The sequence below is a fragment of the Lithobates pipiens genome, unplaced genomic scaffold (genome assembly GCF_037356315.1).
Source record: "Lithobates pipiens isolate NorthernLeopardFrog02 unplaced genomic scaffold, aLitPip1_a1.2 Scaffold_19, whole genome shotgun sequence".
NCBI classification, from domain to species: Eukaryota; Metazoa; Chordata; class Amphibia; order Anura; family Ranidae; genus Lithobates; species Lithobates pipiens.
In genome coordinates, this window is record NW_027507764.1 from 288,336,764 (window position 1) to 288,364,670 (window position 27,907).

Consider the following 27,907-nt stretch of genomic DNA (forward strand, 5'->3'; position numbering starts at 1 on the left):
GTATTGGGTAATGCAGAGTATTGGCAGGGTATTGCAGAGTATTGGCAGGGTATTGCAGAATATTGGGTAATGCAGAGTATTGGCAGGGTATTGCAGAGTATTGGCAGGGTATTGCAGAGTATTGGCAGGGTTTTTATTGCAGAGTATTGGCAGGGTATTGCAGAGTATTGGTAGGGTATTGCAGAGTACTTGCCGGGTGTTTATTGCAGAATATTGGCAGGGTATTGCAGAATACTGGCAGGGTATGTATTGCAGAGTATTGGCAGGGTATGTATTGCAAAGTATTGTCAGGGTATTTCAGAGTACTGGCAGGGTATGTATTGCAGAGTATTGTCAGGGTATTGCAGAGTATTGGAAGGGTATTGCAGAGTAATGGCAGGGAATGTATTGCAGAGTATTGGCAGGGTATGTATTGCAAAGTATTGGCAGGGTATTTCAGAGTACTGGCAGGGTATGTATTGCAGAGTATTGTCAGGGTATTGCAGAGTATTGGAAGGGTATTGCAGAGTAATGGCAGGGAATGTATTGCAGAGTATTGGCAGGGAATTGTAGAGTATTGGCAGGGTATTGCAGAGTATTGGCAGGGTATATCAGGGTATTGGCAGGGTAATGCAGAGTACTGGCAGGGTATGTATTGCAGAGTATTGGCAGGATATGTATTGCAGTGTATTGGCAGGGTATTACAGAGTATTGGCAGGGTATTGCAGAGTATTGATAGGGTATTGCAGAGTATTGGCAGGGTATTGCAGAGTATTGGCAGGGTATTGCAGAGTTTTGGCAGGGTATGCATTGCAGAGTATTGGCAGTGTATGTATTGCAGAGTATTGGCAGAGTATTGCAGAGTATTGGCAGGGTATTGCAGAGTATTGGCAGGGTATGTATTGCAGAGTATTGGTGGGGTATTGCAGAGTATTGGCAGGGAATTGCAGAGTATGTTTTGCAGAGTACTGGTGGGGTATTGCAGAGTATTGGCAGGGTATTTCAGAGTATTGGCACGGTATTGCAGAGTATTGGGTAATGCAGAGTATTGGCAGGGTATTGCAGAGTATTGGCAGGGTATTGCAGAATATTGGGTAATGCAGAGTATTGGCAGGGTATTGCAGAGTATTGGCGGGGTATTGCAGAGTATTGGCAGGGTATTGCAGAGTATTGGCAGGGTTTGTATTGCAGAGTATTGGCAGGGTATGTATTGCAGAGTATTGGCAGGGTATGTATTGCAGAGTATTGGCAGGGTATTGCAAAGTATTGCAGAGTATTGGCAGGGTATTGCAGAGTTTTGGCAGGGTATGCATTGCAGAGTATTGGCAGTGTATGTATTGCAGAGTATTGGCAGAGTATTGCAGAGTATTGGCAGGGTATTGCAGAGTATTGGCAGGGTATGTATTGCAGAGTATTGGTGGGGTATTGCAGAGTATTGGCAGGGAATTGCAGAGTATGTTTTGCAGAGTACTGGTGGGGTATTGCAGAGTATTGGCAGGGTATTTCAGAGTATTGGCACGGTATTGCAGAGTATTGGGTAATGCAGAGTATTGGCAGGGTATTGCAGAGTATTGGCAGGGTATTGCAGAATATTGGGTAATGCAGAGTATTGGCAGGGTATTGCAGAGTATTGGCAGGGTATTGCAGAGTATTGGCAGGGTTTGTATTGCAGAGTATTGGCAGGGTATGTATTGCAGAGTATTGGCAGGGTATGTATTGCAGAGTATTGGCAGGGTATTGCAGAGTATTGCAGAGTATTGGCAGGGTATTGCAGAGTTTTGGCAGGGTATGCATTGCAGAGTATTGGCAGTGTATGTATTGCAGAGTATTGGCAGAGTATTGCAGAGTATTGGCAGGGTATGTATTGCAGAGTATTGGTGGGGTATTGCAGACTATTGGTAGGGTATTGCAGAGTATTGGCAGGGTATTGCAGAGTATGTATTGCAGAGTATTGGTGGGGTATTGCAGAGTATTGGCAGGGTATGTATTGCAGAGTATTGGCAGGGTATGTATTGCAGAGTATTGGCAGGGTATTGCAGAGTATTGCAGAGTATTGGCAGGGTATTGCAGAGTTTTGGCAGGGTATGCATTGCAGAGTATTGGCAGTGTATGTATTGCAGAGTATTGGCAGAGTATTGCAGAGTATTGGCAGGGTATTGCAGAGTATTGGCAGGGTATGTATTGCAGAGTATTGGTGGGGTATTGCAGAGTATTGGCAGGGTATTGCAGAGTATTGGAAGGGTATTGCAGAGTATGTATTGCAGAGTATTGGTGGGGTATTGCAGAGTATTGGCAGGGTATTGCAGAGTATTGGCACGGTATTGCAGAGTATTGGGTAATGCAGAGTATTGGCAGGGTATTGCAGAGTATTGGCAGGGTATTGCAGAATATTGGGTAATGCAGAGTATTGGCAGGGTATTGCAGAGTATTGGCAGGGTATTGCAGAGTATTGGCAGGGTTTTTATTGCAGAGTATTGGCAGGGTATTGCAGAGTATTGGCAGAGTATGTATTGCAGAGTATTGGCAGGGTATGTATTGCAGAGTATTGGCAGGGTATTGCAGAGTATTGCAGAGTATTGGCAGGGTATTGCAGAGTTTTGGCAGGGTATGCATTGCAGAGTATTGGCAGTGTATGTATTGCAGAGTATTGGCAGAGTATTGCAGAGTATTGGCAGGGTATGTATTGCAGAGTATTGGCAGGGTATGTATTGCAGAGTATTGGTGGGGTATTGCAGACTATTGGCAGGGTATTGCAGAGTATTGGCAGGGTATTGCAGAGTATGTATTGCAGAGTATTGGTGGGGTATTGCAGAGTATTGGCAGGGTATTGCAGAGTATTGGCACGGTATTGCAGAGTATTGGGTATTGCAGAGTATTGGCACGGTATTGCAGAGTATTGGGTATTGCAGAGTATTGGCGGGGTATTGCAGAGTATTGGCAGGGTTTGTATTGCAGAGTATTGGCAGGGTTTGTATTGCAGAGTATTGGCAGGGTATGTATTGCAGAGTATTGGCAGGGTATTGCAGAGTATTGGCAGGGTATGTATTGCAGAGTATTGGCAGAGTATTGCAGAGTATTGCAGAGTTTTGGCAGGGTATTGCAGAGTATTGGCAGGGTATTGCAGAGTATTGCAGAGTATTGGCAGGGTATGTATTGCAGAGTATTGGCAGGGTATGTATTGCAGAGTATTGGCAGGGTATTGCAGAGTATTGCAGAGTATTGGCAGGGTATTGCAGAGTTTTGGCAGGGTATGCATTGCAGAGTATTGGCAGTGTATGTATTGCAGAGTATTGGCAGAGTATTGCAGAGTATTGGCAGGGTATGTATTGCAGAGTATTGGCAGGGTATGTATTGCAGAGTATTGGTGGGGTATTGCAGACTATTGGTAGGGTATTGCAGAGTATTGGCAGGGTATTGCAGAGTATGTATTGCAGAGTATTGGTGGGGTATTGCAGAGTATTGGCAGGGTATTGCAGAGTATTGGCACGGTATTGCAGAGTATTGGGTAATGCAGAGTATTGGCAGGGTATTGCAGAGTATTGGCAGGGTATTGCAGAATATTGGGTAATGCAGAGTATTGGCAGGGTATTGCAGAGTATTGGCGGGGTATTGCAGAGTATTGGCAGGGTTTGTATTGCAGAGTATTGGCAGGGCTTGTATTGCAGAGTATTGGCAGGGTATGTATTGCAGAGTATTGGCAGGGTATTGCAGAGTATTGGCAGGGTATGTATTGCAGAGTATTGGCAGAGTATTGCAGAGTATTGCAGAGTTTTGGCAGGGTATTGCAGAGTATTGGCAGGGTATTGCAGAGTATTGCAAAGTATTGGCAGGGTATGTATTGCAGAGTATTGGCAGAGTATTGCAGAGTATTGGCAGGGTATTACAAAGTATTGGCAGGGTATGTATTGCAGAGTATTGCCAGTGTATGTATTGCAGAGTATTAACAGGGTATTGCAGAGTATTGCAGAGTATTGGCAGGGTATGTATTGCAGAGTATTGGCAGGGTATGTATTGCAGAGTATTGGTGGGGTATTGCAGAGTATTGGTGGGGTATTGCAGAGTGTTGGCGGGGTATTGCAGAGTATTGGCCGGGTATGTATTGCAGAGTAGCAGTGGGGTATTGCAGAGTATTGTCAGGGTATTGCAGAGTCGCTGGCTGCACTGGAGGCCGTATGCGCACTGCCCACTGACTCCTGCCAGTGCGTGCCCACGTGTACGGCCGACATCATGTGACCGGTTGCTAGACGCGGAGCGGCCCTAGCCTAGCAACCAGTCACTCGGGTGGCCGAGGAGCGGCGGACTACACACTGAATAGCCTCAGGCAGCTAATGGGAACGGCGTTCCCGTTGTGGAAATAGTACGGAAACGCAGTTCCCATGCGTTCCTGCAGGACTCGAGCCCTGCTTCCCAGTATCTATTAAATGTCAGCATTATGCCCCCCCATCATGTCTGGGAGGCCAACAAGGAGAGGCAGTTGTTCCCATGCCACTATGAGGGGGCCAGCAGGATCTGTATGCACAGGCAAAGGTGGACAGTCCTCAGGCAGGGCACGTTTGTCTCTGTTTAGTGATGTTGTCCATGCTATCCAGCCACAGCATGCAGAGGAGGTGGTCTGGACTGTCTAGGCTGCCTTGCTTTGTGGGTGTTGATTTTATCTTGGAATCATTTTTTTGGTATAGGTTTCATGGGCACAAATAACACCCAAGGACCAATTTTGTGCACCTGTTTGACAGGTGCATATAATTTTTTTTTTTTAAAGAAAGGCCAAGTCTTGCTTTCATCAAATGTACCTCTATAGTGTTACAATGTAAAGGCACCACCAACCACCAAAGCCCAATTTTTCAACACCTGTTGGACAGGTGCATATACTTTACATTTTTTATAGAAAGGCAAATTCTTGCTTTCATCAAGAGTACCTCTAGCCATTCCTTCTCTCTTCAGCGGTTTGTTCTCTGAGCATTCCGCATAGAAATTTTTTCTTCCTTTCACTGGTCTGTAGATCAGAGGCAGCTTCAGTGGCAGAATGAGTTTTACACTAAACCCAAAACCATTCCTTAACCTCCCTAGCAGTTTTCCAAAGTGTGGCTTGGGGTTAAGTTTCAGTACCATTAGCAGTAACCCTAAAGCCCCATACGCACGATCAGATTTTCTGCTGACTTTTTCCTTCAGATTTACCAAAACCATGTAGTACAAGGGCATGCCTGATTGCATACACATTGAAATTCCTAAGGTTTGACCTTCTATTATATGGTTTTGGTAAATCTGAAGGAAAAACTCAGCAGAAAAACTGATAGCGTGTATGGGGCTTTAGCCACACTCAGGATTGCATTGCAGGATCCTGGTGCAGGTTACTTAGCTTGTCCCCAGGATCCTGCGATGTTCCCCCCGCTGTGTCTGCAGGCTGTGTCCTCCATCCAATGCCTTTGTGTTCCAGGCTCTGTTCCCTGAAAGCGTTGCGATGCACGGAGGCAGAGCCCGGGGGCAAATTCAAAAAACAGAAAATTCATAACACATACAGTACAATGTAATCTTACAGATCTTACCGTATGAAATCATTTCACATCCCTTTTGTCCCTAGTGCTTTGTTGAGTGCCCTGCATGTAGTTTTATATTATGCATACTGTTCTTTCTGCCTGGAAACTTGAGATTGTCCATAGTATCTAAAAAGTGTCCCTTTATGTCAAAAGTGGTTTTAGACCGGCTAGAAAGCAGCGATAGTAAATTAGAATACTTGCAGAATTGAGGGATAGTGAATTGTGGGGAAATTCATTTTATTACTATTATTATATTATTATTTTTATTTTTTTTATAGTTATTTTTAAATTATAATTTAGGATTTCATGTTTCAAACTTTATCATACCCGGAATATCTACTAGACTCTTGTTTGGACAGATTTAAGTGTGTTATTGCTAAGAATTACAGGCCTACAATATAAAACGCCAAATTTCAATTGTACCGCTCTGAGAAGCAAAAATCTGACATAATCATACCGCTAGGGTGGTTAATGGCTTTACTAGTAAGCCAGTAATGGTGAAGGTGAAATATGGTATGGAATACAAGGGATACTTGGTCTCTGTGGATGGCTACATGAACATGCAGCCTGCCAATACAGAAGAGTATACAGTATTGATGAGGCATTGTTTGAACATCTTGAAGAAGTTCTAATAATGTATTGTATATAAAAGGAGTAGAAGAGGAGGAAGAAGATGGCAAGATGAGAGAATAGAGCAGTTTCCAAATTAGTTTTGTAAATTTATTTTGAAACTTCTTTTTTGAAGTTATTGTCAGACAACATTTTTCTTAACAAAACATACAAAAACAAACAGATTTTTTTCCAAGAGCACCTCTATATGATTACGGTGTGACAGCACCACCTATGCCCAAAGCCCAATTTTTCCACGCCTGTTATTTTTATCCAAAGTCTGCAAAAGAGACACCAGACTATCTAAAAAAAAATTGTTAATCTTGGAGAGAGTACTATAATTTGGCTTATTCACATAATACCTGCTTACTGTGGTGTAAAAAGTTCACTAAATTGTAACCTCATCATACAGACTAGCTTCTCAAGCCTTTTTTACAAAATAAAGAGAGCTTGCAGGAAAAATCAATTAATATTTCATTATTTTTTCTTTATATATGTTAGTTTTGCTACAGTAGGTTCTATACACGGTACAGATGTGCCACTTTACAAGCAGAATAAGAGGACCCACCAGGCACTATATTTAAAATAATTTTTCAATTTTATTATTTTACTTTTAGCATCATTGACCAGTTCCCGACCAGCGCACGCCGATGTACGTTGGCAGCATGGCATGGGCAGGCATAGTGGCGTACAGGTACATCCAATCTTTAATGCCGCCCTGCCAACACGTGCACGCCACCCTGCCATCACGAGTGTTCTGCCTAGCAACTAGTGGCGCTGATCTCTGCTCCATGTGTTTGGAGCAGGGATCAGTGTTCACTAGTGATGTCCAGTTCATGAACGAATCGTTCTTTTGAACCGGTTCTTTTTAGTGAACTGGATGAATCGATTCTTTTCAGTGAACTGATTCGTTTGAAACAGTTCACTCTGCACTCAGTACATAGCAGAGCAGCAGAGCTGGCAGTGGTAATATGATCCTAGAGTGAGAGAGCTCGGCCCCTCCCTGCAACCAATCAGCTGACTCGAAGCACAGTGACACTCAGGAACTGGATACAAACTTAAAACAAGAGCCAGGAGCACACAGTACACCGAGTTAAAGAATCGAACAGTACACCGAGTTAAAGAATCATACAAGTTACCGAGTTAAAGAATCGTACAAGTTACCGAGTTACCGAGTGAAAGAATCATATCAGTTTTTAGAACACAGTACACTAAAAGAACCATGAGTCACCACCAGTAGAAAACACTACACTAAATCAATGATCAGCTAGCAGTAGCACACTTACAGACTGCTTTATAGACAGAGAGGACAGAGTCAGGATAAGAAGATATCCTCATTCAGATTAATTATTTAACCCTTTAATATTTAGTTGGCTTATGCTAAAGAAGATATTCATGTTAAGAAGGACAGGAATGCCTTCTGGGACATGTGTCTAATTTAGTAGCTATATAACTGAATGAGAGAGCTGTCTAATTTTTATAACACAAAAATACATTTTATCCTGCTTTATGGTAATATTTTTCTGCGTTCTGGTCCTGAGATTTCTATGCCCCCTGGATCCTTAGATTATTATTTATTTTAATTCCTCCAACCATGACCATTTTTAAATAGTGGTATAAAAAATAACAGACAAAATAGGAAAAAAATCAAGTTTTTAATAGAACAATATAAAACTATTTGAAAGTACTGGATAATTACGATAAAAAAAAACATTTATTCACATGCAGATATCAGGGTTGGTGGGGATGGTTTTAGTTTTTATTTTATAAATTTTTTCACTTAACAAGCCCCTATGTGATCGTTTGTTGAAGTGACAGGTTCTCTTTATTGCATATGGGGTCTGGTATATGATTATATGAGTATAGGATTGTGCTCAGTAACCTGGGTAGCAGGTGTTCTGTCAGATCAAGCGATCTATAGGAGCAGCCAATATTGCGACTTTTGGTGATGCCCAAACAGTCGTGTAAATGAAAAGCGTGTTTTTGTGTGTATTTTCTGCATTCTGATGGGCCAACTTCAAAGGTAAGATTGCTAGCTATCAGATTTGTCCGTAGTCTTTACAGTGCATAATGAGGCTCCTTTTACACTTGTGTGACTTATCATGCAACTTGGGACTACAAAGTCGCACCCCAAGATTTCCAATGAGTACCGTTCATATCTGTGGGTCTTCCAGTCACAGCGACTTCAAAGTAGTTACTGCACTACTTTGGTACGATTTTGATGCGACTTGAGGCAGAGACCTCAAGATTACATAAGTATTCCTTCAAGTCACATCAAAATCGCATCAAAGTCACGGTAAAAATCGTGGCAAAAATTGCATGACTTTCAAGTCACACAAGTGTGAAAGGAGCCTAACGATTGGATTTTACTACCGTGGATACTTCGCCTGCACATGGAAGTAAAATACAATCATTTTTCCTGTGCATGCGCTGTAAAGAGAACGGAAAAATATGTCTAGCAATGTTAGCTGTGTAGTTAGCCCATCATATGCACAAAAATCCGCTTTTCATTTTCACAGCTTTATGTGTCACCAAAATTGATGACGCGGCTGATCTTACAGAATAATAGGATTGTGCTACTAGCAAGGAACTAAATGCAAATAAACCTCCCCAGGACCTGCCAGCCTTCTGAGAAGAATCATTCTTTTGATTCTAATCATTTAAGAAGGCTGAGTCAGAGCTTCGGTTCACTTGCTTGTCAGTAGACTCAGCAAGTGAACCGAAGAACCGAAGAATCGGTTCATTGAATCGGTTCATTTCACTGAGTAGTTCGAAATGAACCGATTCAGTTAAAAGATCCGGACTTCCCATCACTAGTGTTCACTAAATGAAAGCCCAGCCCCCAACAGTTAGTAACACACCCCTAGGAACACTTAACCCCTACACTGCCACCCACTGGTTAACCCCTTCACTGCCAGTGTCATTTACACAGGAATCACTGCATTTATATAGCAGTGATTGCTGTATAAATGACAATGGTCCCAAAAATGTGTCAAAAATGTCCGGTGTGTCCGCCATAATGTCGCTGTCACAATAAAAATCACTGATCGCCGCCATTACTAGTAAAAAAAAATTATTAATAAAAATGCCATAAAACTATCCCCTATTTTGTAAACGCTATAACTTTTGCACAAACCAATCAATAATCGCTTATTGCTATTTTTTTTACCAAAAATATGTAGAATAATACGTATCGGCTTAAACTGAGGGAAAAAAATGTTTTTTTATATTTTTGGGGGATATTTATTATAACAAAAGTAAAAAATAATGCGTTTTTTTCAAAACTGTCGCTCTATTTTTGTTTATAGCGCAAAAAATAAAAACCGCAGGGGTGATCATATACCACCAAAAGAAAGTTCTATTTGTGGGAAAAAAACAACGTCAATTTTGTTTGGGAGCCACGTCGCACGAACGCGCAATTGTCAGTTAAAGCAACGCAGTGCCGAATCGCAAAAAGTGGTCTGGTCTTTGGCCAGCAAAATGGTCTGGGGCTGAAGTGGTTAAAATCACTACTCTTTTAAAAACGATCTTTTAGAAGAAAAAATTTTGCATTGATACATGTCCGCCAGGGCAGTACACGGGCCCCTTTTTATGTCCAATAACTTGTATATAAGCCTTCAAAATGGAGCACTTTTGATTTTTCAAGTTCCATCCCATAGACTTTAATAGGGTTTGCAGTTCGGGTCCAAACTTTTGCAATGTTCGAGAGTTCTGGCGCGAACCGAACTCTCTATACTTTGATGGTAAACCTTAGCCTTTTCTATGAGGACTCATAGGTTTTCTTCATGGCAGAGGTAACCTGTTGGCTGCCCCATGGCAACCTGGTGTCTCCACTGGTAGTGATAAAGATGCCCTTTTTATAAAAAAATAAATGAATTTGAACTTTAAAAAATGTGGATAGAGTAAGAGGAGGGTTATAAACTATTTTAGTTTTTTTTTTTTTTTTGTCAAAGGTGTTCCATTGGGGAGATGTCCCCTTACTTTCTGTCCCATAACCACAACAGGAAGTCAGAGAAAATCCCTCTGAAGTGAGATAAATACCTGATGGTCACATGGGTCACCAAAACTAGTGTCCACATTGGAGGATTTCCCTCTATTTATGTTCTGGTCACCACTCAGTATTTTGGCTTTTTCTTTCACGTTCACTTTTGGTAATAACAGTCATTAAGTCAAATAGTTAGTCACTACACTTGCCTTTCTGGTGGCCTGTTTCTTGAATTGCCATCTCTTCACTGCTTGGGGGTTGCTGCAGGTATTAGATCAGTCAGATTGGTCAAATGCCTGTTACTCCCACTACATGCTGTGGTTTTAGCCACGGCAATAAATCGCAATAGGTAGAGGGGAAATAGGTTCTCTGCACACACAGAAGTGCAGTGGGAAGGGGCGGGGAAGAGGCAGTGTTTCAACAAGCAGGCTGCTGCCCACCATCCACCACCACCAACCAGGCCACCTTACAACCACCAGAAAACCCCCCAAAAAAACAAACAGGCTGCCGAAGAGATAGTTATAGTGACTCTACTTATAGCAGGTATGTAATCCTATACCAATTATGTGCTGACAAGGTTACTTTAACAGCTGACTGTATACACAGTGCTTATCAGATGTGTATCACTGTATAAATTCAAACAATACAGAAAGTATAAATACAATGAAGGTGTGGGGAATGACTGCAAATACTCTGTTAACAAAACATGCTATAATACATTAACTGGTAAATATGCCCATGAATATTTAAAAAAAAAAATGCTCTAATGTGGCTTCAGTAAATGTTTTATATAAATCAGTATATCCTGAACTGATATCACAATAGAAAATGATAGATTTAGTAAGACCTGACATTATTAAGCAGAAATATAAATCTATACACTGATTTTTGTCAGGCTAGGGATAAATTGCTATTGTAACCTGATGTATAACATCAGGAAGGCATTTATTATAGAAGGCTTCTTGATCATTGTGACTAGCAAATAGTTTAGACACATATCCATATGTCTGCAGTATACACAGTGCACTTTACACTTACAATAATATTTCATTTTGCAAAGAAGGTTTGCAGCTGATACTTAACTAAAGGAAGCAAGTGCATCCTTCAAGATCACATCGATCCATAAGAACTATACAGTAAACTTCATTAATGTGAAGCAAATGGTAAATGAAGAAAAGTTACAGCCTGACCTTTACAGAAAGGCTATAGACCTTTACAATGTACTTTGCAGAACAGTTCATCACACGGGAGATGGCAGCCTTATCCCAAGAGCCAATTCATGCCCGTTAAGTGTTTTAGTTTGGAAGATGCTCATTATTTATAACATGAAGATACAACGCAGGCCATCTTGACAACACACAAAAATACATGAGTTATCTGTTGGTATTAAACTGAAAAGAAGAAAGATTTGAGTAAAAAAGGGTAAAACAGCAAAACTGTTGCATATACTATATTAATATGTGTAAAGACAATTATGATAAATTGGTATAGGCAATAGAATACTAATGTGTCCTTACCCCAATGAGCATATAAAAAAACTCCTTGGTATTTTAAAGGGTGAATCCTAAATGCAATTATGTATGGATTTTGAACCTTGTGGGCTGAATTTGCCCTTGTCTTAGATGCCCTAACAATAAGCTGTTCCTGACATAATTCCTTTATCTGGCCCTCTGGGAGATTTGAGTTCTACCATCCACCTATGTATGTTCTACGGCAGTGTTTTTCAACTCCAGTCCTCATGGCGCCCCAACAGGTCATGTTTTCATGATTTCCCTCAGATGAAACGGCTGTGGTAATTACTAAGGCTGTGAAGCTGATCAAATTACCTGTGCAAAATAATGTAAGGCCTGAAAAAATGACCTGTTGTGGTGCCTTGAGGGCTGGAGTTGAGAAGCACTGTTCTACATACATCTGTTGCATTTTTACTAAAGCATTGTTGATTATAAAATGTAAAGTGATTTTAAGGTTTTTTTTTGTTATTTAAAATAACAAACATATCATACTTACCTCCACTGTGCAGCTCGTTTTGCACAGAGTGGCACTGAACCTGCTCTTCTGGGCTCCCCCAGCAGCTCTCGCAGCTCCTCCACACATCAGATAACATCCCCGGGGAAGTGCTTCCCCCGAGGGGGTTACCTTGCGGGAGTGCTCCCAAGTCCAGAATTCTCCGTCCATAGCCCTGCCCCCCAGCGACCATGTCATTGTATTTGATTGCCAGCAGGAAGAGCCAATGGCTGCGCTGCTATCAATCTAGCCAATCAGGATACGTGACACCAGCTGGAACTGGTGTGCTCATCCCTGGTGCAAGAAAAAGAGAGTTCAGGTAAGTAAAATGGGGGCACTGGGTGGCTATTGCATCGCAAGAGGTTTTTCACCTCAATGCATAGAATGCATTGAGGTGAAATACCATGAAGGTTTACAACCCCATTAAGAACAATGTTTTACCAAAACTGGAGTTTATTATTACCAAATATAAGTTGGCATTCAAAGACAGGCAAAACAGCTTCATAGCAACAGTGGACAAAGCCAGATGGGTAAGCTGAGACACATATTCCCCATCAGGTCTGCTCTCTCCTTGTGATTGACAGCAGTCAGTGGGTGGATTATTTTGCCATTAGCAGGCTGCTATCTGCTGTCAATCAAAAGGGCCTGATGGGGAACAATTGTCTCTGAATCCACATCAGGCTCTCCTCACCCAGCTGAGAAACTGGTGCTGTGCTGTCTGTGTGACAATTGCAATGGTGGGAGGAAGCTCAGCCTCACTCGGGATGGAGTGTCCATATATTGAGCACTGGCTTCTCTGCACAGTGCTTGCCACAAATTAATGTACCTGTTTACAACAGCCCTTTCACCTGCATCAACATTTGTTGTGTGGAGGCATAATGGAATTCTAAGGAGTGTTGTAGATGCTTTTTTGTATCTACTGTATAACAAAAACGTTTATCTTCAGGTGACAACTGTCTAAGAAGGGAATACACCTCAGTTTGGAGAAATTGGTCAGGAACAGGACAGAAAGTGAAGGGAAATCTTGCAAACGGTACATAAACATAAAAAAAGGATAAACTAACAGGGATTTTACCCTTCTGTACTATATCCAAAGCTAAAATAAGTTTTGGCTATGCATATTGTTTAAGCTTGGCATAAGATATGATACACCAATACATGTTAACGTGATTTAAAATCAAGCTTTTACAGATTTCTGCAAACTACCTTAATCGTCTGCAAAGATGGTAAAAAATAATATTAAAATGAAGGGTATCATTGCGGTTTCAATCAAAATGGTCATACAGTACCATGTATCATTATTAAAATCCATTTAATAGGCACCAATCAAGATGACATACATTCCGGCATAGTAGATAAATGTGTATGTAATTTATTCCAAGGTATTAGAGAATAAGGAATTTTTCATCCTCTGAGAGCTTCATTAGGAGAGAAGATGGAGTTCATCATCAAAGATCTTCATTAACCACAACGATAAGGTTTTGAAAGCCATTATAGCTTACATTTCTACCAGGAGGGGGCATGACCTATTTATGTAATAAAAATAAATTTGTTTGAAAGAGCCAACATTTTTCTGTATGGTGGTAAGTGTTAGTGTAGTAATAAAATGTTAGTGCTGGTTCACACTGGAATGCTGTTTGGTAAACCTGCATTCTGTAAGTTTTCCACTCTATGCTCAAAGCGCGCTGTGTCTGCGATCTGCAGCGAGTATCAATGTAAAGTTAATAACACCCCTAAATACAGATAGCAAATGCAGTGCGTATGCCTGCATTCGATCCAATGGTACCAAAATACTGTGCAATCCGGTTGCAGTGCATTTTTAATAGTAGTGTATGCATTACTTTTAGTGTGTTGCAATGCAATTTTAGCCTATTAAAATGAATGGGCTGAAAATGACTGCACTCATTGCACAAGAATCACACAGGAATATGTGTGCATTTTTTTTGTGATTCCTGGTTTGAACCAGTACTTAAGAATGAAATGCATATCTTTTAGATATTTATTATATAAAAGAGTATTGTTTTTTACTGTTTATGGTTCTAATTCCTGACCCATAATTCTGACTAAGGATCCATTATTTAGAGTTGAGGGGAACTTATGAAACATAATAGTGATGAGCCTATATTTAGCACGATTTTCTAGGCAGAGATATGGACATTATGGGGAGTAGGGATGGCCGAACGGTTCGCCCGGCGGTCGTTTCGCGGCGAATTTCGGCTGTTCGCGGTCCGCCCGATCGGCGGACTATTGCCGCCGTTCGCCCGGCGGACTTCATGTTTACTGTGTAAAAGAACTTTGACCTATGATGACACATCCATCATGGGGTACAGGACAGCCAATTGAGACATTACAGCACATGGACACTTGGACATTCCCCCTAACTTATAAATAGACCCGATCCGGCGGCCATTTTACATTCTTTCGTATGTCACTATAGGGAGAGGATGCTGTGTGGAGCAGGGAGAGACTGCAGTGACCCAAATCGCTAGCTATTAGGTCCACAAAAGTTCTTTTCAGGACTGGTATGGTTAGGTGTTAGGTGTAGTTCAGGATATAGGTTTGAGGCACTGCTGTGCTAGTGATTGTTGCAGCAGCCTGTCTTTTGTCAGTGTAGAGAGAGGGACAGGATGCTGTGTGCAGCAGGGACAGTCAGTTTAATCATTAGCTGTTACTATTAGGTCCACAAAAGTCCTTTTCAGGACTGGTATGGTAAAGTAGTACATGATATAGTTTTGAGTGCTATTCAAGTTATTGTTCCAGCAGCCTGTGTTTTGTCAGTTTAAATAGGGACAGGCAGGAAGCTGTGTGTGGCAGTGAGGGACAGTCAGTTTAATCAGTAGCTGTTACTATTAGGTCCACAAAGGTTCTTTTCAGGACTGGTATGGTAATAGGCTTGTACACGTATAATATTCTTTCTTCCAAATATAGAAATAATATTATACTTGACTGCTGCCCTTCTGCTGCAGTAGTCCTTTATAGGGACTTTATAGGGACTGAGGTACAGTCTGCTAATCATTCACAACCTACTAGTTCCACAAAGGTCCTTATAATGACTGGTAAGGTATAGGGTAATACAGTACATAGGGTTGAGTGAGGTACAGTCTGTTATTCCTTAAGGACTGGTATAGGTCCACAATATATAGGGTTGAGTTGCACTACTGCTGACTGCTGCCCTATACTGCAGCAGTCCTTTATCAGTATAGGGACTGAGGTACAGTCTGCTAATCACAACCTATTAGCTCCACAAAGGTCCTTATAAGGACTGGTAAGGTATAGTGTACTACAGTACATAGGGTTGAGTGAGGTACAGTCTGCTCTTCCTTAAGGACTGGTATAGGTCCACAATATATAGGGTTGAGGTACACTACTGCTGACTGCTGCCCTATTCTGCAGCAGTCCTTTATCAGTATAGGGACTGAGAGTTTTGTCACAAGGTCATTTAAAAAATGACAGGCAGAGGAAGAGGCAGGCCCTTCCGCAGGGGTGGTAGGGGTAGGGCAGGAGCAACAGGCTTGAGCCAAAGTGGGAAGTTGCAGAAGGTGAGTTCAATGACGCACCAGACTTGGTTGAGTGGCTCACTTAGCCTTACTCTTCTGCACCCTCCTCATCCTCTCGATCTGCACCCTCTTCTTCACTCTCTGCTATGTGCACCCCCAAAGACACTACCACCAACAACACCACCACCACCACCACCACATACCTTCCGCTTGAGTCACAGGAATTATTTTCTGATCCATATCAAGACATTTCTGATGCGTAGCCACTCTTGGCATTGGATCAGGAAGAGGATGTAGGAACAACCGCCACTCAGCAGTCTGACGACAGTACCCAGATCAGCCCAAGGAGGAGGTTGGTCCCCAGTGTTTCTGCCTACTCCGAGATCTCTACTTATAGTGGTGGGGAAGGTGACGTCGATGATGACGTGTCTAGTGATGCCCACAAGAGAGGAAGAGGAGGGGAGTTCAGAGGGAGATATGGACCAGCAGATAGGGAGGAGAAGCAGGAATAACTTACATTGCACAGGAGGGACAAAGCAGACTGCTAATGTATCAGGAGCGAGTCATCGACCATGTACGGTCACATCTGGCGCTCCCAGGACGCCGGCACATGGCTCCGCAGTGTGGGCTTTTTTTAACGTGTCCGCTGCTGACAATAGCATTGCCATCTGCAATCTTTGCAGTCAACGCATTAGTCGCGGTAAGCCCAACACTCACCTAGGGACGACTGCCTTAAGAAGGCACATGAGCAGCCATCACCGAGCCCAGTGGGAGCAACGGAACACACAAAGCCACACTCCAGGCTTTCACCGTCCAGGCTCGTCTTCTACTTCTCCTTCTCCTCTCTCCTCACAATTGTCCTCCACTCCACCTTCCATCACGCCAAGCTCACGTTTTTCTGCAAAAAGGCAGGCTTCCGTGGGCCTAATGTTCGAGCGTAAAAAAATTACGACGCCGGATAACCCTCTTGCCCAACGGTTGACGACTGGCTTGTCAGAACTGATAGCCCGCCAACTACTGCCATATAAACTGGTGGACTCGGAGGCCTTTCGAAAATTTGTGGCCATTGGAACACCACAATGGAAGGTCCCAGGAAGGAAGTATTTCTCAGAGAAGGGCATCCCAGAGCTATATGGCCATGTTCAGCGGCAAGTGAATGTATCTCTGGCACACAGTGTCGGTGCCAAGATACATCTGACCACAGACACGTGGTCTAGCAAACACGGGCAGGGAAGGTATATCACTTTTACTGCCCACTGGGTGAACCTTCTGATGGCCGTCAAGCATGTAACCCGTGGCACCCGTGTAGATTTGGTTTTACCGCCACGGATTGCATGCAGGCCTGGCTCTTCTTCTCCTCCTCCTACTCCATCCTCCTCCCTCTCCTCCTCGGGTGACTCCTCCTTTTCCGCTGCTAGCGTCTCTTCCGCTGCGCCGCCCAAGCTCCCCAGAACCTATTCGACATGCCAGGTGAGACATTGCCATGCCGTGCTGCGTCTGTTGTGCCTGGAAGCCAAGAGCCACACTGGCCCGGCACTTCTTTCAGCTTTGCGTTCACAGGCAGATCAGTGGCTAACACCGCTCAATTTGACAGTTGGTAAAGTGGTGTGTGACAACGGTGCCAATCTGCTTAGCGCATTGAAACAAGGCAAAATTACGCACGTGCCATGCATGGCACACATCTTAAACTTGGTCGTGAAGCTATTCGTTGTCAAATACCCTGGGGTCCAGGACATCTTGCGGCAGGCAAGGAAAATCTCGGCCCATTTCAGAAGATCTTACACGGCCATGGCTCGCCTTGCTGACATTCAGCGGTGACACAATCTGCCGGTCAGACGTCTTATTTGCGATTGCCCGACGCAATGGAACTCAACCTTCTATATGCTTGATAGGCTGCTCCAGCAGAAACGTGCAGTTAACGTCTACCTGTATGAACTCTGCGGCAGAACAGGTTCTGGGGAGCTGTTTTTTTTTCACCGCGCCAGTGGCTGCTCATGCGCGACGCATGCAGACTTCTGTGGCCATTTGAGGAGATCACCAAACTGGTCAGTCGCAGCCATGGCGCCATCAGTGACATGGTACCTTATGCCTTCTTTATGGAGCGTGCATTGCGTCGTGTCATTGATCAAGTTGTGGAGGAGCAGGAGCGGGAAGATGAGGAAGTCGCAATGCTGGATGAATTCCCAGGGGGGGCTACTCTATCTGAGACAAGTGAACAACAAAAGTCTGAAGAGGAGTCAGAGGAGGATGGTGCCAGGGCGGATGAGGAGGAGCAAGAAGAGCATGCTTTAAACCTTTCTGGGATCCCTGTTGTTGTGCGTGGATGGGGAGAGGAGAATGAAGAGGACGACATTATCCTGGATGATGAGCAGGAGCCAGGCCACCACACCACTTCCAGTATAGTGCAAATGGGGGCCTTCATGCTCCAGTGTTTTAATAGGGACCCCCGTATAAAAAGCATAAGGGTCAAGGACCAGTACTGGATGGCAACGTACTTAAACCCCCGGTACAAACACAAAATGGCGAAAATGTTACCGCCGTCACAGAGGGCTGTCAGAATGGAGCACTTCCAGGCCTTGCTTCAAGAAATGCTGCATTCTGCTTTTGCGTGTGCTGGCAGAGGAGCAATTCCCACTCCCAGAGAAGGAGTTGCGGGTACCAATCCAACAGCGCCTGCAAGAAGAGGCCGGTTTGAAGATGTGTTGGTGACTTCGGATATGTGGTCATTCTTTCAGCCGACCCATCGACAGGTGTCATCCGGATCCAGCATCAGGGAACGCCTAGACCGTCAAGTGTCCGACTACATCTTATGAGGGGCTCCCACCATCCCTGTGCTATGCTCATTATGAGGGGCTCCCACCATCCCTGTGCTGTGCGGACTTCCTCCTGGGGCTGCTTATTATGAGGGGCTACCACCATCCCTGTGCTGTGCTGACTTCCTCCTGGGGCTGTACCTCTGCTGTGCATATTATAAGGGGCTCCCACCATCCCTGTACTATGCTCATTATGAGGGGCTCCCACCATCCCTGTGCTGTGCTGACTTCCTCCTGGGGCTGCTTATTATGAGGGGCTCCCACCATCCCTGTGCTATGCTGACATCCTCCTGGGGCTGCGTATTATGAGGGGCTCCCACCATCCCTGTGCTTTGCTGACTTCCTCCTGGGGCTGTACCTCTGCTGTGCATATTATGAGGGGCTCCCACCATCCCTGTGCTATGCTCATTATGAGGGGCTCCCACCATCCCTGTGCTATGCTGACTTCCTCCTGGGGTTGCTTACGGTGCAGGTGTCAGTGCTGTATATCATGGTGCTGGTGTCAGTACTGTATATCACGGTGCTGGTGTCAGTGCTTTATGTCACGCTGCTGATGTCAGTGCTCTATATCACAGTGCTGGTGTCAGATCACTCTATCACGGTGCAGGTGTCATTGCTGTATGTCATGCTGCTGATGTCAGTGCTCTCTATCACGGTGCTGGTGTCAGTGCTGTATATCACGGTGCTGGTGTCAGATCACTCAATCATGGTGCAGGTGTCATTGCTGTATGTCACGCTGCTGATGTCAGTGCTCTCTATCACGGTGCTTGTGTCAGATCACTCTATCACGGTGCAGGTGTCATTGCTGTATGTCACGCTGCTGGTGATCATCTCCTGCACCCTCTTCTTTGCCTACCCTGACCTTCCCTCTCCTCCATTGCCTTCATGCGCTCCACAGTCCTGAATTGTCACAATTTCACATATAAAAAAAGAATGCTTGTAGTTGTCGATCCCAGATTCACCTCATACATGTGTTATGTCATTGGCCATGTGGTGGGACTATGTTTGCACAGCTAGTAATTATTTTGTGGCTGCAAATTTGACCTGTAGGTTTGCAAAGTTCACCTCCTATTGAAGTGAATGGGGCCTGCCGCAAACGTTACGGTTTGCAAACTATTGGGCCGCGTTCGCGGTCCGCGTTCGCGAAACGTCCCGTTGGAAGTTCGTCCATCACTAATGGGGAGTTCTAAAAATAGTTCTCCATAAATGGTCTCTGAAATAATTTCCCTTAAATAAATAAAATATTCAACTAGGCCATTTGTAGGCAAACTAGGAAAGTGAATAAAAGATTTGGACAGGTCTGACTGTGTCTTGCAATTGTCCATGAGTTACCCCTGCAGTAGAAACAAGCTAGTTATTGCCTGTTTGAAAAGGTTTGCACAAACAAATTTTGTCTAAGGCACAGTCCTAACTGAAGTATAAAGAGAATTTAAAGAGTTTTCTTAGTTGAGTGTATGAAATCTTGGTAGCAGAAAAAAAAAGTATTATTGTGTATTATAACAGATAAAATGCTGTGAATGCTCTGAAATGTGTATTTTTTTGTTTTTAGCCACTACAAGGTATCACTTTAAGGATAAATTTTTCTTTCTCTATCAAATGTTGGTAGAAATGTATTCTTTAGTCACCTATAAAGACTTTGAGGTCATTTTACTAAACACCAAAAGCCTGCTCATTTTTCAAGGGGATTTTCCTTAGCTTAATAAATGAGGTGAAGCTCTGCTGACTCCCACCATCTAATTATATGCAAGTAAAAATACAGTTTTATTCCTTAAAAATTACAATTAAAAGATTTTAAAAGCCCCATAAAGAAAAAGTATTTTACATGGACTTTCTAGATGGCTCCAAAGAGTAACACACAGAAACACATGATTATAACATTTAACAGGGAGGGTTACTCCCATCTAATACTTTAATGATACAAAAATTTAAAACTAAACAAAAGTTCAGCTAAAAAGTGTTCAGTACACATAAACCAAAAGAGCATCCCTTATGGCCAGGGCATCAGGGTGGTTGAGTCTTTCCTGCATGAACAAAATCAAGCTACTTGGCCACTCAATGAATTAATTATAGAACTTCTTAGATTAATTTTGACTCGCAATTTTTTTCACTTTTCTAAATAACCACTACCTCTGGATACAATGACTGGTGGCAATGGGGTGCTGGGGGAATGGGAGCGAGAGGTTTTTACACGTGACCAGTTAGCCCTATACATGACCTCCATCCTGGGGTGGTTTTGGTATATTGATGATATAATGTATGTCCAAGACGATATATCGCTAGTAGGGATGAGCTTCGTGTTCGAGTCGAACGTACGTTCGACTCGAACATTGGCTGTTCGTCCGTTCGGCGAAGTCCGAACATTTTGGTCCGTTCGCGCCAAATTCGTGTGGCGCTCACGGCTCACAATGCACTGCGATGGCGCAGTGCATTGCTGGCTCATGATTGGCCAAGCATGCACTGTGACCCCGCATGCTTGGCCAATCGCAGCGCCAGCAGCGAGGAGAGCCATGATTGGCCACAGGCAGGATGCCTGTGGCCAATCATAGCTCAGGCTGTGTAGTGCACGCCCCACACTATATAAGGCCGCCAGCGCGGCGGCCTTGTGTAGTGTGTTGGCGTCTGAAGCAGTGGGTGTTCTGTGTACCTTCAACACAGTACACACCGATCGTTTTCGGCCGATTTTCGATCTTGCTGTTGTGTAGTGGTTATTGTCTGCGTGCCCTGACCACAGTATACACCGCTATATTCATATATATAGCTAGTGATCTATCTTTTATAATAGAGCTTGCAGTCAGTAGTGTTAGGAGATAGTGCGTGCTGTCTGCGTGCTCTGTACCCAGTACATACCGCTATATCCACCTACATAGCTGTTCTCTATTTGAGCCCACTTGCCATCTGCAGGAGTTATTGGAAGTTGTGTGTGCCTCCAGCACAGCACAGTATACATCTGTATATACCCCTTTATCTCTGGTGTTCTATAATAAAGGCATCTGCAGGAGTTAGTGGGTGTTGTGTGCCTCTAGCACAATATACACTACCCAACTGCTTTTTTACCCAACTCCCTTCAGGCCATTACCATGTCTGGAAGGCCAGCAAGGAGAGGCAGACAGGCGCGAGCCGATAAAAGAGGGCAAGCAGGCTCTGTGTCTAGAGACAACAGTGCTGGTCGTGGACGCGGTGCATTGTCATCAGCACGTGGCCATGGGACACGCTTGTCCTTCTTTTCGGCAGCTGGACATGTTGAACCGCAACATGCCAACGACTTGGTAGAGTGGATGACCAAGCCCTCTTCATCCTCCTCATCCTCTCTCACCCAGTCTCAGGGTACTAGCAAAGCAGCTGCCAACGCATCGCCTTCCCTCCTCTCAATGTCATCATCAGTGACTCCTTCCCTAGACCCACCACGTCCTCCTGAGGAGTCTCCTGAACTCTTTGAGCACAGTGTTGGGTACATGCTCCAGGAGGATGCCCAGTGTTTTGTGGGCTCTGATGATGACACTCAGCTAGAGGAAGGCAGTAGCGTGAGCGCAGAGAGAGGGGATGCTCAAGAAGGACAGCAATCTGGCAGTCATGTTCCACAAGCTGCAGCATACTGCCAGGTTTGCTACAGCGATGAAGAGGGAGGGGATGATGAGGGCACTGACTCCACGTGGGTGCCTGGAAGGAGGGAGGAGGTGGAGGAGGAGGAGGAGGCACATGTCCAACGAGGCAGGATGCCCTCCGGGGGCCAGCTTAGGGGCAGCACACCGACTGAATCACACCGCAGAGCTCCGCCTGTGCAGAGCGCTGCCTCTGCGCGTTATTCTAAAAGTTCTTTGGTGTGGGCCTTTTTTGAGACGAGTGCATCAGATAGCACCGCTGCTATTTGCAACATATGTCTCAAGCGTATCTCACGTGGCCAAAACATCAGCCGCTTGGGCACCACATGCTTGACCAGACATATGTTGACCTGCCATGCAGCTCGTTGGCATACGTACCTCAAAGACCCACACCAAAGAACAAAGCGGACCTCTCCTTGCTCCTCATCAGCTGGCATCTCCAACCCCACTAGACCTTCAGTCCTCTCTGAAACCTGCTCTGAGAGGAATGAAGGTGTACAATTAGGTGTGTCACAGCCAAGTGCTTCCGGGAACTCTGCTAGCGGTACACCCACGTCCGATTATAGCAGGCAAATGTCCCTGCCCCAGCTGCTGGGCCGGCGGAAGAAGTTCACTCCCAGCCATCCACATGCCCAGCGGTTGAATACTAGCTTGGCTAAATTGCTAGCACTTCAACTGCTGCCTTTTCAGTTGGTAGACTCGGCCCCCTTCCGGGAGTTTGTACAATGTGCGGTTCCTCAGTGGCAGGTCCCCAAACGCCACTTTTTCTCACGGAAGGCGATTCCGGCTCTCTACCGGCATGTGGAAGGCAATGTCCTTGCCTCGCTGGACAGGGCGGTCAGCGGTAAGGTGCATATTACCGCTGACTCATGGTCCAGCAGGCATGGACAGGGACGTTACCTGTCTTTCACGGCCCATTGGGTCACTCTTCTGGCAGCTGGGAAGGATGCAGGACAAGGTGCAGTAGTGTTGGAGGTTGTTCTGCCACCACGCCTCCAAAATGCTACTATTGGTTGTGACACACCTCTCTCCTCCACCCCCTCCTCTTCTTCTTCCTCCATGGCCTCTTCCAGTGCTCTGTCCTCAGAACCAGCGGTGCTTCGTAGGCGTTCCAGGGGCTACGCAAGTACGCAGGCAACACGATGCCATGCCGTGCTTGCGCTGGTTTGTTTGGGGGACAGGAGCCACACTGGGGCGGATGTTTTGTCAGCTCTGCAGGGGCAGGCCGAGAGGTGGTTGACGCCACGCCAGCTTAAGCCAGGAATGGTGGTTTGTGACAATGGCACCAACCTCCTCTCCGCCCTTCCGACAGGGACAACTGACCCATGTGCCCTGTGTAGCTCACGTCCTTAACCTGGTGGTGCAGCGGTTCTTGGGCAGGTACCCCGGCTTACAGGATGTCCTGAAGCAGGCCAGGAAAGTCTGTGTGCATTTCCGCCGATCATTTAATGCCTGTGCTCGGCTGGCTGAGCTCCAAAAGGAGTTGAACCTGCCCAAGAACCGCCTTATATGTGACATGCCCACCAGATGGAACTCAACATTGGCCATGCTGCAGTGGCTGCACATGCAGCAGAGGGCCATCAATGAGTACCTGTGCGACTACGGCACCAGGACAGGGTCAGGGGAGCTTGGTTTTTTCTCACCACGCCAGTGGGGCATGATCAGGGATGCATGCACCGTCCTGTCACCGTTTGAGGAGGCCACGAGGATGGTGAGCAGTGACAGTGCATGCATCAGTGACACTGTACCTCTTGTCCACCTCTTGGAGCATACGTTGCGTGGAATAATGGACAGGGCACTTGAGGCAGAACAGAGGCAGGAAGAGGAGGACTTCCTTGCCTCTCAAGGCCCCCTTTATCCAGACAGTGTTCCTGCTGTGCAACCCATCACACAGGAAGAGGATGAGGAGGAGGAAGAGGAGGAGGAGGATGATTGTTGCAGCATGGAGGTGGAGGCTGGCACTCAGCATCAGCATCAGCAGCAGCAGCAGCAGCAGTCTTGTAGGGATGATTTACAGTCCCAAGAAACACGTGGACTTGTACGTGGCTGGGAGGATGTAGCTGCGGATCATGTTGTCCTTAGTGACCCAGAGGACTCCGGACCGAATGCCTCAGCTAACCTACGCTGCATGGCCTCCCTGATCCTGCAAAGCCTGCGGGAGGATCCTCGTATTCTTCGGATCAAGGAGAGGGACCATTACTGGCTGGCCACTCTCCTTGATCCATGGTACAAGGGTAAGGTTGCCGACCTTATCTTGCCATCGCAGAGGGAGCAGAGGATGAGACATCTCCGGGAGGCCTTGCAGAAATGTCTGTGCAACGCGTTCCCAGAGACTGGGAGGTTACAAACTCCTGGTCCTGGACAACGTGTTGCTGAGGCATCGGTCAGAAGGAGCGGTGGAGAAGGTGGCCGTCTGACTGATGCTTTCAGACAATTTTTTAGTCCGCAGCCCCAAGGTATGATCGGTTCCAGCACCCATCGCCAGCGTCTGATTTACATGGTGCAGGAATACCTATGGGCAAGGTCAGACTTGGACACCTTTCCCACCGAAAATCCTCTGGCTTACTGGGTCTTGAGGATGGATCACTGGCCAGAGCTTGCACAGTATGCAATTGAGCTACTGGCTTGTCCTGCATCCAGCGTTCTTTCGGAACACACCTTCAGTGCTGCTGGTGGCTTTGTTACCGATCACAGGGTGCGCCTGTCCACCGAATCAGTTGATCGACTGACCTTCATCAAGATGAATCAGTTTCATAGTTTCATAGTTTCATAGTTTGTTAGGTTGAATAAAGACACCAGTCCATCCAGTTCAACCTGAGTGAGTGTCTACAATTGCCCCTATCCCTGTACATTGCACACTCACATCGGTCCCTACCCTCAAGGAGTCCACAATCCAAGGTCCCCATTTATATACTAGGGACAATTTTAGACAGAAGCCAATTAACCTACCTGCATGTCTTTGAATTGTGGGAGGAAACCGGAGTACCCGGAGGAAACCCACGCAGGCACAGGGAGAACATGCAAACTCCAAGCAGGTAGTGTCATGGTTGGGATTTGAACCAGTGACCCTTCTTACTGCTAGGTGAGAGTGCTAACCACTATACCACTGTGCTGCCCTAGTCTTGGATCACCCACAGCTACCAAGCACCTGAAGCTGATGTAACAGAATAATTGTTTTGGAAATATCACATCCCTTCAAGACTGCCTATGCTGATGCTGAGTGACTGTCCTGTTATGTTGATTATCTATCCTCTTCCTCCTCCGCTGATATGTTGGAAGAACATTTCTGGTTCTGGGTGATGCCATCAGCCCAATTTTTCTGCCCCTGTTTAACAGGGGCGTTTAAGTACAATTTTTGATGCAATGCTTTGCAGCAGGGCTAATTCCTGCAATAAAACTAGAGTATAGGGAAGAGGTTGCAGTGTGGTGGCACCAGCAGCAGTGCCTAAGGCCAAATTTTTCTGCCCCTGTTTAACAGGGGCGTTTAAGTACAATTTTTGATGCAATGCTTTGCAGCAGGGCTAATTCCTGCAATAAAACTAGAGTATATGGAAGAGGTTGCAGTGTGGTGGCAACAGCAGCAGTGCCTAAGGCCAATTTTTTCTGCCCCTGTTTAACAGGGGCGTTTAATTACAATATTTGATGCAATGCTTTGCAGCAGGGCTAATTCCTGCATTAAAACTAGAGTATATGGCAGAGGTTGCAGTGTGGTGGCACCAGCACCAGTGCCTAAGGCCCAATTTTTCTGCCCCTGTTTAACAGGGGCGTTTAAGTACTATTTTTGATGCAATGCTTTGCAGCAGGGCTAATTCCTGCAATAAAACTAGAGTATATGGCAGAGGTTGCAGTGTGGTGGCACCAGCACCAGTGCCTAAGGCCCAATTTTTCTGCCCCTGTTTAACAGGGGCGTTTAAGTACAATTTTTGATGCAATGCTTTGCAGCAGGGCTAATTCCTGCAATAAAACTAGAGTATATGGCAGAGGTTGCAGTGTGGTGGCACCAGCACCAGTGCCTAAGGCCCAATTTTTCTGCCCCTGTTTAACAGGGGCGTTTAAGTACTATTTTTGATGCAATGCTTTGCAGCAGGGCTAATTCCTGCAATAAAACTAGAGTATATGGCAGAGGTTGCAGTGTGGTGGCACCAGCACCAGTGCCTAAGGCCCAATTTTTCTGCCCCTGCTTAACAGGGGCGTTTAAGTACAATTTTTGATGCAATGCTTTGCAGCAGGGCTAATTCCTGCAATAAAACTAGAGTATATGGAAGAGGTTGCAGTGTGGTGGCACCAGCAGCAGTGCCTAAGGCCAAATCTTTCTGCCCCTGTTTAACAGGGACATGTAATTACAATTCTTGATATAATCGTTCACAGCAGGGTGCTCCAGCGCCCACCAAGAGTCACTTTGAGGGCTTACAATGTTGTGGCAAAACCAACACCTTGTTCCGCCATTTCTGCAGAGCATATAGGGCAGGCCCCTACTTTCAAACATCCAATTTACAAACATCTCCTACTTGCAAACGGAAGGAGACAACAGCAAGTGAGATGAAAAAAGATGGACGACAAAACAAATTATACAGAGGTGATAACCCTTCCCTATGTTTTCCAAAAAGCTTAAAAATCGTTTTTTTGACTGGAGCTACACTTTAAAAATGTACCAGTTGAAAATTACAAACAGATTCAACTTAACACAACAAACCTACACAGTCCCTGTCTTGTTTGCACCGCCTGTATACTGCTGTTCTGAGTATATAGGGCCTGGGGGCCACACGCATTTCCTTTTTTTAATATGGGTACAGGGTTCCCTTTAATATGCGTACAAGACCCAAATAGGCTGGTAATGGGCAGGGAGGGCTACCCATGCCATTTTTCTCAATGATTTTCAACCATATTGCAGGAACCAGATATAACATTAAAACCGCAAGCAGTTTTAAATGGTGTTATTTCCGTTTAATGTCATTTTGTGCGGGGACTGTTCTAAACACGGGAAACACGTGGCACTTCACAGGCATACTACAGACACCCCCCAGGCACCATATTTAAAGGAATATTTCACTTTTATTTTTCACTATAATCGTCATTAAAATCAGTGCTCCCGCCAAAATGGCCATTTTTAAAAACATTTTAGGCATTGACCCATGTCCCCTGGGGCAGGAGCCAGGTCCCCAAACCCTTTTTAGGACAGTATCTTGCATATTAGCAGTTAAAATTAGCACTTTTCATTTTGAACGTTCGAGTCCCATAGACTTCAATGGGGTTCTAATTTCGTACGAATTTGGGGTCCGTTCGAAAGTTCTGGTGCGAACCGAACCGGGGGGTGTTCGGCTCATCCTTAATCGCTAGTAACAACTTTATTTAGTAAGCCCTCTACAGGTAATATAATCCTTCATGCCCATAGTTCTCACCCAAGGGCTTTGGTCCAAAGTATCCCATATGGGCAATACATCTGTGTACATAAGATCTGTTCCACCATTGAGGACTTTATTGCGCTGACCACCAATTTGAGACAAAGACTACTAGCCAGAGGCTATAGTAAGACCTGCCTCAAAATGCCTCAGAAAGCAAAAAACAGACTAGAACATCCCTTTTGTATACTTCCAATAAAACTACAACATGTGACATAATCTTATCAGGGGTTCAAATGAATGAATGAAATACTTGTATAGCGCACAATGAGAACTGAATCGCTTCCATTTGGTGGTGGGGGGTTATGATGTGGGGTCATTTTTTAGGGGTTGGGCTTGACCCCTTAGTTCCAGTGAAGGCAACTTTTAAGGCGTCAGCATACCAAGACATTTTGGACAATTTCAAGCTCCCAACTTTGTGGGAACAATTTAGGGATGGCTCCTCCCTGTTCCAAAATTACTGCGCACCAGTACACAAACAGAGTCCA